We start from the raw sequence: 9,931 nt of genomic DNA, 5'->3' as shown, positions 1-9,931 counted from the left end.
CCGATAGGATAGAATGTGGCGCGCACTGCGCATGGACTCCCCGGCAGACCTGGAGGCTCCTGGGAGTCGTAGGCGCGACCCGGCAGGCTGAGCGGGACCGCCTCGTGCTGCGGCTAGTGTAAACTACACTTCCCGATGCACCTTGCGGTCCCCTGGCCCCGCCCCGGCCCCGCCCCTCCTGCGGACCCTAGTGCACCCGCCGCGGAGCGGCGGCGGCGGCGGCGGCGGCGACCGCGCAAGCAACAGCTTGCAGAGCCCAGCGCCCTGTGACACGGCTCCCTGACATTAGTGGTGTGAGTCAGCTTGGAAACAATCCTGATGGTTTCAGACAGGACCACGGAGGAGGCGCGGACACGGGCTGTCCTACGGGGAGGGCTTGCTAGGGTCCGACCGGTGTAAGGAGTTGGGGATGGGAGGAAAGAGTTGGGGAGGGGATGCTGGGGGAAGTGGGGAGAGATTGTCTGCAAATAGAAATGCAGGACGCTCCCCTTCCCCCACCAGATGTCCAGCTCCGTATGCCTGCGACAGTCATGACCTCATTGCAGTGTTTCCTGCATGCTGGCTTCTCGCAGCACTCACTCTTTGGATATCCCTTCTTCACCCCCACCTCTCCTCACTTCCAGGGGTGCAACTTCCTCATCATACACACTCACTCACTCGGAACACACAGTGCCCACCCTTCCCAAGTCCCCCGCTTTTTGAAAGTCGCTCCTGAAGGCAAAAGGTGAATCTCTGGAAGAGCCAAGCCTTGAGCCTGATTTAGACTCAGCGTCAGAGCCGGAAGGGCTCTTGGCCATCAGTTCCAGCGCCTCCTCAGTTATCGGTCCAAGCTTACCGGCTGGCACAGCCAGGGCCAGGAGGCGGTATCCCTGTTCTTGGTCTGCAGAGAGAAAGGAGCTTGGCGTTTTCAGCATCAGCCATTGCCACATCGTCCTTATCTGGCTTCCTTTCAGAAGTTCTTGTAGATATCATTAAAAGGGAAGGCACAGGCCAGGCTCCGGTGCCATTCTAGATGACCAGGGTCTGGTCTTCCTTGCAACACCTGACATCTTGCAAAGCACTTAAGGCCATAAGAACTCCCTTGTTTCTCACAAACCTGGTACAATAAGTAGGGCAGGTGTTAAACTTACTGACATTTTACAGGTGAACTCAGGTGGTCTCCAGAAGGTTAAGGGGCTGCTGGCCTGAGATCACTTGAAGAGCAGGTGGTGGCAGTGGGTCCACCTCAACCCTTGTTTTTTACCCCAAATCCCATCCAGTTTTCTTCATAGAATCAGGGGTGAGTATTGCCTTCTTGTGGGCTATTGGTTGCTAGATCCTCTGCTAAGAGTTTCCTGGCTGTAAGTTCTATCTTTGCTTCTTTGCTTAGGAACGGTTTAGCCCCCATTAACAAACAATAATCATTTCTGACATTTATGTAACATCTGACATTTATATAGTACCTCTCATCCCAATGCATCACAGCCGTGACTGTGCAATTTGCCAAAGGATCATGACTGGACTGGCCAGAGATTGTAACACTCTGCCTGCATTGCACATATTTTGGAGTGCCTTTTGACATATTAAGTGCAAGCACTATTTCCTTTCTATTAAGCATTGCAGTGTCCCCCTCCCCTTTAGTGTTCTTTAGTGTCCACAGGGACCGACAGCAGTCTGCTCCTCACAGCCTTACTTAGAATTCCGAAGTGAGTTTTCTGCTTCTTCTTTTCTTCATGGAGCCCTGAAAGAGCAGCGAAGAATAGCTCCAGTCTGAACCTGAAAGTTACCTAATAAAACTTATATGTGACAGCTCACATTACCTGGGGTTACGGAAGGAAGAGATAGCCACTCTGAAGCAGCTTCTGTGCCCACATTCTGGCACCTTAACCAGTACAACTTTCAGCACCTAGAGCACATAACTATGGCCCCCTCTCTCAAAGAAAAATCATGAGCCCATCAAGAAGCAGACTTGAGGAATAACACGTCAGAACTGAAGCTAAGGATCTATTTTTTTCCCCAGCAGCAAACAGGTGCGGACCAAAGGAATAGAGTGGAGAATTAAATTTTACAAAGCCAAGGTAATATTGAAAGGCTTTAAAACTTATGTGTAGCTAATTAACGTACACATTTACAACATTTAATTATCAGTATTCTCTAAACAGAAGCATGTGTATATGAGTTTTAATGCAATTTTCTAATGGGGAAACTTTCTATTAATAAGAGTATTATGGCTCATGCTGTGATAGTGGGCATTTCAGTATTTTGGGCAAACTTCATCAGATAATTGGAAAGGAAACCTTTTGCTCCAGAATTCCCCTAGCCCCACACTGCAGCCTCTCATCTCTCAAATCAGGCCAGGAGAGCCCTCATGTTTGTGGACTCGCATTCCTGCCTCCCTTGTGCTCACCCACATGCTCACCCACTGACTTCCAGGATTTCTCAGAGCCAGAGTACCATGGTGGCTGCACTTCATAAGAGCAGCCAAGCAAGGGCATCTCTACAGGCACCACAGCTGGCCATCCCCAGGGGGCCAGCACCACCAGATACCAAGAATGCTACCTCACCTCTAGATCTCTTCCCCTTGTGGCCTATAGGACAGGGACCCTTAAACCAGAATCAAGCCAAACTAGCCAGGGTACCACCTATCCAAGGCCATCCCCTGCCTACAAGCTAGCCTGGAGGTGCCATTCCTAGCACTAGGCAGGTTGGATCTATGAGAAGCTGACTGGCATCACACAGACCAATGCAACTAAATGATATACGCCTGCTAGACCAGGGTAAACCCTGAGCCTGTGGATCGCAGAAGAGAGGGGCCTGAGGAGTCTATTAGTGAGCATTTACCAACTCCTAAGGAAGATTTTTAGCACCTTAACAAATGGAGACATACTGGTGCTTACCCACTAGTATCAGCTGTGAATAGCACCATCCCAAAGGTCCTCAGCAGGGAAGACATTCTTTAGTCCTGTGCTTTGGATTCAGTTTTTCTCTAACATTCAGCAGTCATTGGCAGCTCTGTCTAGTGATGAAGACTGGTGAAATGAAAAAGGTCTCCTTCCCTACTCCTAGGCTCCCAAGGAGTTCTCCCACTTAGTGAGGTATGCAATAGAGCCCCTGGCCACCATGCCATAGGCAGTTTCTTGGGTCAGACTTCCCCAGGGATTTCAGTTCAAAGGTTTGGCACTGGACCTAAGATTCTGCACTTGTGACTCAGATGCAAGTACCTTGGGGACACCACTTTGAGTGACTCTGGTTAGGTAAATTCTTAAGTAGACAGTGACCTGAGAAGAAACTGGTGAGGAACTGGGGAAAGGGCCAAACTGCAACACTAAAACAATTTTTTTTCATTTTTATTTGGTGAATTTTTTTAGGGTTTTGTTGTTGTTGTTGTTAGTTTTCATTTATTTTGCAGCACTAAAAAATATGACCCGGGGCTCATATGCTTCATGCCAGTCTTCTGGTGGCTTTCCATAAAGACACACACACCTACTTGGAGAATGCTTTTCCTTGTCCCTTCACACACTCAGCAAAAACTCTTCTTACATAATTTTTTTTTGTTATTTGAGGGTTATTTCTTTTTCTTTTTTGGGAGGGGACTGAGCTCATTAACTTTGCACTGAGCTACGTCCCCAGCTCTTTTTGTTGTGAGAGGAGGTCTTGCCAAGTTGCTAAACAGCCCAGGTTTGACTCAAATTTGCCACTGTCCTGCCTTTGCCTCACAGAGTGCTGAGATGACAGGTGGGAGTCACCATGCCTGGCTGATGAGAGGCTCTTCTTAACTAAGGTAACAGTAGTGGTGGGAGGGATGCTACTTAATCCCACTTCATGATCAAACCTTTAGCTATGTTCCCACTGAGAAATTGCTATCCTTTCTAGTTAAGATGGATGTTCATGAGAATCCTTCATATCTAGCTAGCATTTACCAAGCGTTTTTTGTGTGCAAGCCTTGGGCTAAAGGCTTTGTGTATATTTTCTCAGTTAGTCCTCCCAGCAGACCATTCTTATTTAGCAGTGGGGAAATTGACTCTTGGTGAAGATGAATAACCTGCCGAGGACCACCCTACATCATTGACACCCATTCTGCTTCCTGTCAGAAGACAGCGCATGCCACAAGAGTTCTGAACAAAGTTGGTCTTAGGATTTGAAATGCAGAAGAATGGACAATAGGCATCCCTTACACTTTGGCTTCATGGCCTGCCAATCTCAGGGTTATACCAGATCTCATGCTGAGAAGGCCCACACTGGACTTTCAGCTCTACCATCACAGTCTTGACACCCTTGATGATTTTATCTTGAAATCCATGCTCTGTGAAATGAAGCCTGGTTTAAAAAAAAAAAAAAATGGGGCACACGCCTGACAGAGGAGATTCATGCACAATGTGTGTCTGTCATTCCCTGCCACGCTGTTTGCATAGTAGAGTTTATGATGCCTCATGAACACAAAATCCCCCAGACCCAAAGTGAGCAGGAGTTCAAGACTCATATAAAGTGCAAGGTGAACTGGTGACACTTGTGATCTCAGTGAGAGCAAGATGGGAACTGGGGCAGGGGTAAGTGGGTGCTGATGGCCCCCAAAAGGCCATGCTTTCATTTCAAACCTGTCTTTTCTTGGGATGCAGCCAAAGACAATGACATTCTAAGAAATACAGATAACCAAGGACCATATCTTACTGATGTTAGGTTTCTGTGAGGCAAACACATACACGAAAAAACGTGACAAAGAAGGAAAAAGAAAGACAGGATAGCCCATAGTTCCTTTGTCCTCTAGCCTTTTGTTACCCACAAGTAAACAAAAAGCAGAGAGTTGGCATAACGTGTGCTATAAAGAGGATTGCATTCACCTTATGCAGAGCATCCCCTGTTCTGTGAAGAACAAAATACAGATGCACATTTCAGCTATGAAATACAAGTTGTGTGATTTCAGTGACTTCATATACAAGTTAATTGGCCTTATATTTACTATTAAAACTTGCTTTGTTCCATATAAAGGTGAATGGTAAAAAAAATGCTTATGATTTAGCATTTTCATTTTTATTAAGTGACATTAAATAGCAAATGAAAAGCACCATAACAAGTCAAGGGATTGATTCTAGAGGAAAGGAAAAAACTTTCTATCTAATACCTCTAGTGGCACACTTTCTTGGCTTTTAAAACAAGGACCCTATACTTTCAGTTAGCAGTGTAGTCAAGTCATATAACATACCCTGACTACAATCCACCATGTCCCCAAGTTCATGGTCAGAGTAGAAGATGTGACAGCCTCATCTTTGTCATTTACCAGGTGTTCAACCAAGACCAGTTCTTTTATCTCTCTGAATGTCAGATATGTATATCTCTATCTATATCTATAAAATAGAGAAATATCAGCATCTGTCTTGCAGAATATTGCAAAAATGCAATGAGTTAATATATCTAAAATATTTTAAATCATCTCGGAACATAAATTACTGAAAGAAGTGTTAGATACTACTATTATGCCTTATAAAAAGTTTGGGGAGAATTGAATAAAGTATTTCACATCAAATGCTTAGCAATGTGCTTGATATTTAGAATGTACTTGGTAAATGTTAATTACATAAAATTGCATGTAAGATGTTAATATGGAAGGTCCACAGATTAGAATAGAGGAATCAATCCAGTTAGTCCTCAAATTCAGTCTTAGTTTAAATCACTTCTTCTTGAAGATGTTGCCTTTAGATAACTAATCTGCACTGAATCCGTGGGAAATGGAGTATTTTATGCAGGCAGATATTCTAGTCAGTTCCATTGTCATTTATCTTTCTAGTCTTGACACACAAATGCACTTTTAAACTAGAAGTTGTTGACTTTTGAATGTTCTATGGTTTCAAGAAGCACTTTTTAAAATCCTCACAAGTGCAACTTGAAAATGCCATGTTCATGTATTGGAGGTGAGAGTTTATGGCAACTCCAAAATACTGCTTAGCAAGGGACAACTAGGTCACTTGGCTCAAGCTTGGGGACCTCACTGGAAGATCATCAGTTACTGATGGCTTGATCTATTGTTATAGGGAATTATTCTTACAAAACATATTGTCTGCTCCTGAATCTGGCTGAAAATCAAAAGCCTTACCTATCCCAAAGAGTATTAGAGTGTTAACATCCCTATAAAAGTCACACTTATCTTAATGTGTTTTTTTTTTTTTTTGAAAGGCAGACTTGATTAAAGGAAAAGCTACTCAATCTTTTTCCCCCTTCTGCTTTGGGATTAAGTGAAAGAGATTGACACTTGCTCTGAATAATGACCTAGAGAACAGTGCTGTGTCAGCACACTCCAAAAAATCTGGTCATTTCCTGAAGATCAATGGTAAGTGGAAAGTAACGGTTTAACAATAATTAGGAATGTTTCATATATAGGGAGGTTCATTTAGACTAAAACATTATTGATATCACATAAATTAATATTGGGCATCATCTTGCATGAACTGATATTTCACATACCACCTCTTTTTATATCATCATTAACCACATGTTTAACTCGTGTACTGCTGAAGTAGAAGGTTATTCTCATCTCTTTAGGGCACTTATAAGAACCTGATGTAAATGATTCTTGAGAATCTCAGGAGCTTTTAAACCTAATTGATCAGCCCATCCGCCTAATACTTAAATAATGCAGAATATTTAAACCCTTGAATCATGACTATTACGAGTGGAGTCAGAAAAACAAAAAGCTTCCCTACTCTTTCATCTCCTCCTTCATCCTGGTTTTAAAACATTTTGTCTATAGCTTTCAGGACAGTGACCTTACTTGGCACTTATAAAGACTGCAGTATAAACAACAGCACACTGGGACATTGTACTGTTTGGCCAAACTATTTTCAGGGCTGCTGTGGCTAATTAATACTATGACAAAGTCTGAGGGAAGGAAACTGCACTATTATTTGTGCATACCAATCCTGCATCAAACCCATTACATACTTATCTCACTCAATCCTGACAACTGTCAGTGAAATGTATTATCCTCCTGTTTTATGGGAGAACTGAAGTTTAGAGGAGCTAAGTTATTTGACTAAAGCCATCCAGCTAGTAATTAAGGCAGGTGGCTTTCAAACCTACCTCTGACTCCAGAATCATCCATCATACTTAAAGGCAGAAAAACACTGTGCCTCTCAGGAATGAATTTGGCAGGATTTGTATCTATTTCTAGGCTAATTCCTGCACTTGAGGGGTGCATCAGACCTGTTTAAGGAATAGCAGAGAGCCCTACAGAGCAGGATCCTGGCCATCATAGGTGATCCAGGCACCTACCAGTCAATGTTGGGGACTGTGGTCTGGAAAGCCAGTAGCTGGCCAGATGCTTGTGATGGCAGAAGGCTGTGTAGTGTGGCTTTGACCTCCTTAGCCCCATTGAGAAACCACATTAGCAATAGTGAAGAAGGCAGAGGTGGCTAGCATGGAGGCCCATGGGAGTCTCCCAATACCAACTCAATATGCCCTAGGAAGACAAAGGCAAAGGCAACTAAGAGTCATTATCAGATGGCTGGAACTCTAGAACTCTATTATTTCTCTCATTGCAATAGTCACTCGTCCAAGCAACATAAATATGAGAAGGTTTACATAGGGGTCTAGGAAATACAACTACTTGCTCTCCCTCCATAGTCAAAGAGGCTTCTTTATGGGTCTCTCATTTTTTCAAATGGACATTTTTCATTGTTTCTGTAGATTATAAAATAATTTTTCATTGTTTCTGTAGATTGTAAAAACTTCAAGTAACACAGAAGTGTATAAAGTAGAAAGTAAAATGTTCCCTATAATCCTATCTAGAGACAACCACTCTTAATAGTTTGAGGGACATACATCCAGAAATTGTATTGCACCTACAAACATGAACTGGATGAATGTGATTAAACTACATATTCTATTCTCATACTGCCTTTCTCCTCTACAATTTATTGTGGACATCTGTCCATGGGAATACAATAAAATGACATCATCCTTTCTTATGATTATGTAAGTTTCCATTGTTTGTGTTTAGTTCATCAATTCACTATTAATGAATATTCATATAATTTCTACTTTTGCTATTATAATCAGTGTCACAATGGGCAACTGTTTATGCTTTTGTACATAATGTATGTGACTACATTGCATAGAAATGGCATCCCTGAGAAACAGGCAAATAGTCTTTGACTTTCAATACTTGATATGAGATTTTGACTTTAGGATGACACAAAAGTGATACACCCTCATAGAAACTATACTTCCAGTTTTACACTTTGATGTTTCCCTAACTAGTTAGCTGCAGTTGCAAATCAGCCAGAAAAGCACAAGGATAAACAACTGGTACCCCACAGTGTGTGGTGTTGCTCAGCTGTGATATTCACTGGGTTAGGTGCTTAAATGCACTTTCTACTTACAATATTTTCATCTTACAATGGGTTTATTGAGATGTACATATCTCTGCCCCCCACCCTTTATAGGGGTTAGGTGCTGGGCCTTTGCACTGAGCCACATCCCCAGCATTTTTTTTTTTTTTTTGGTGGGGACAGAGAATCACTAAGTTGTTAGGTGCCCAAGATGGAATTGAACTTTGCTTCCTCCTGGCTTCTCCTTCCAGAGTGATGGAACTGCAGATGTGCACCAGAACACTTGGCAAGGATGTACCCATCTTAAGCAAGGAGTATCTGTGTTTTAAATGTTGTTACATGTTGCTTGATGCTCTCTCGTATGTAGTACCAACTGACTCTCCAACTGACAGTGAGAATATCCCATCCCTGCACCCTGACCCAGAAGGCCATCCCCAGACATTAAATATGTGGCAAGAATAATAAGCTAAAAATCATATATTTTGTCTTAATCATCATCTCATTGGTTACTAGTTGAGCATTTTTCATGCATGTGTCCCACTGACATCTCTGCTCTCCAAGACATTTGCCTTTTGTGCGTCTAATTTTTAAGAGCTCCTTCTATATTTAGGATGTGGAGCTTTTTTTTCTATCATTTATTTTACAGATTTTTTTCCAGCTGGCCTTTTGACTTTTAACTTTGCCAAATCGAAGTTTTTAATTTTTATACAGTCCACTTTTGCTATAGTATCTAGTCTTGGGGCCATAATTAGAAAGGTCTTCCCACCCCAGCTTTTAATTCCTTCCTGTCTAGCCTCTTTGGCTCCTCCCATACTCTAAATTTCACATGAAAAGTGGTAACATGGTGGTGGGTGTACACAATAGAAAAACAGATGAGAAGAAAACATATTACCTGCTCTTAACATCTATTAATGTGGTAATGTGATTTTACTTTAATTTTAAGAGAAAAATTTTCAATATTTTGGCCTAACATGACGCTTAGAAAGATGCTGACAAGCCCAGGATGCTACGTGACATACAATGTATATTCTCTTTATTGGCCATGAATATAGCAGTGAATAATTTTTAAATTTGAAGTCAGATGATTCCACTGATAAGAACAGAGACGTATCATTTAAAAAAACTGATGCATAGCCTACCACAACCATGGCCCCATGTTTAGTTGTTGGACCAACCACAGGCACTTTGAGGGGTGCTAAATTAGCAATATTTCAGCTCGACATGTGCCTTGCCTTTACCTTTGCCACAGAGGTTCCTATTATTCCAGAAGCATTCTGTGGTTGCTATTCCTTCACCATCCAAAGCTCTGTTCACAGGGCCCAACACAAAACCAAAACACTGAAACCTGTGTTTAATTCAAGCATGCAGTGAAGGAGAAAATAGTGATCCCATTGGAAGCTGAAGAGTCAGGAGCTTTAAACTCAGGGCTTTAAATTAACCCCAGCTTCAGTGAGTCCAAACCCCAGTGCCCAGGGGAGAGAAATGAGGAATTATTATCTAATAGGTACAGATTTTCTTTGGGGAATTATAAAAGAATTCTGGAAATAGATAATGGTGATGATCACCCAATATTGTAAATATGCTTACTGTCAGTGTGCACTTAAAAGAGCTAAAATGGTAAATTTTATTGT

This window comes from Chinchilla lanigera, unplaced genomic scaffold (assembly GCF_000276665.1).
Source record: "Chinchilla lanigera isolate Chin_1 unplaced genomic scaffold, ChiLan1.0 scaffold00009, whole genome shotgun sequence".
Lineage (NCBI taxonomy): Eukaryota > Metazoa > Chordata > Mammalia > Rodentia > Chinchillidae > Chinchilla > Chinchilla lanigera.
The sequence above is the reverse complement of the archived record's forward strand: the minus strand, read 5'-3'. Positions refer to the sequence as shown.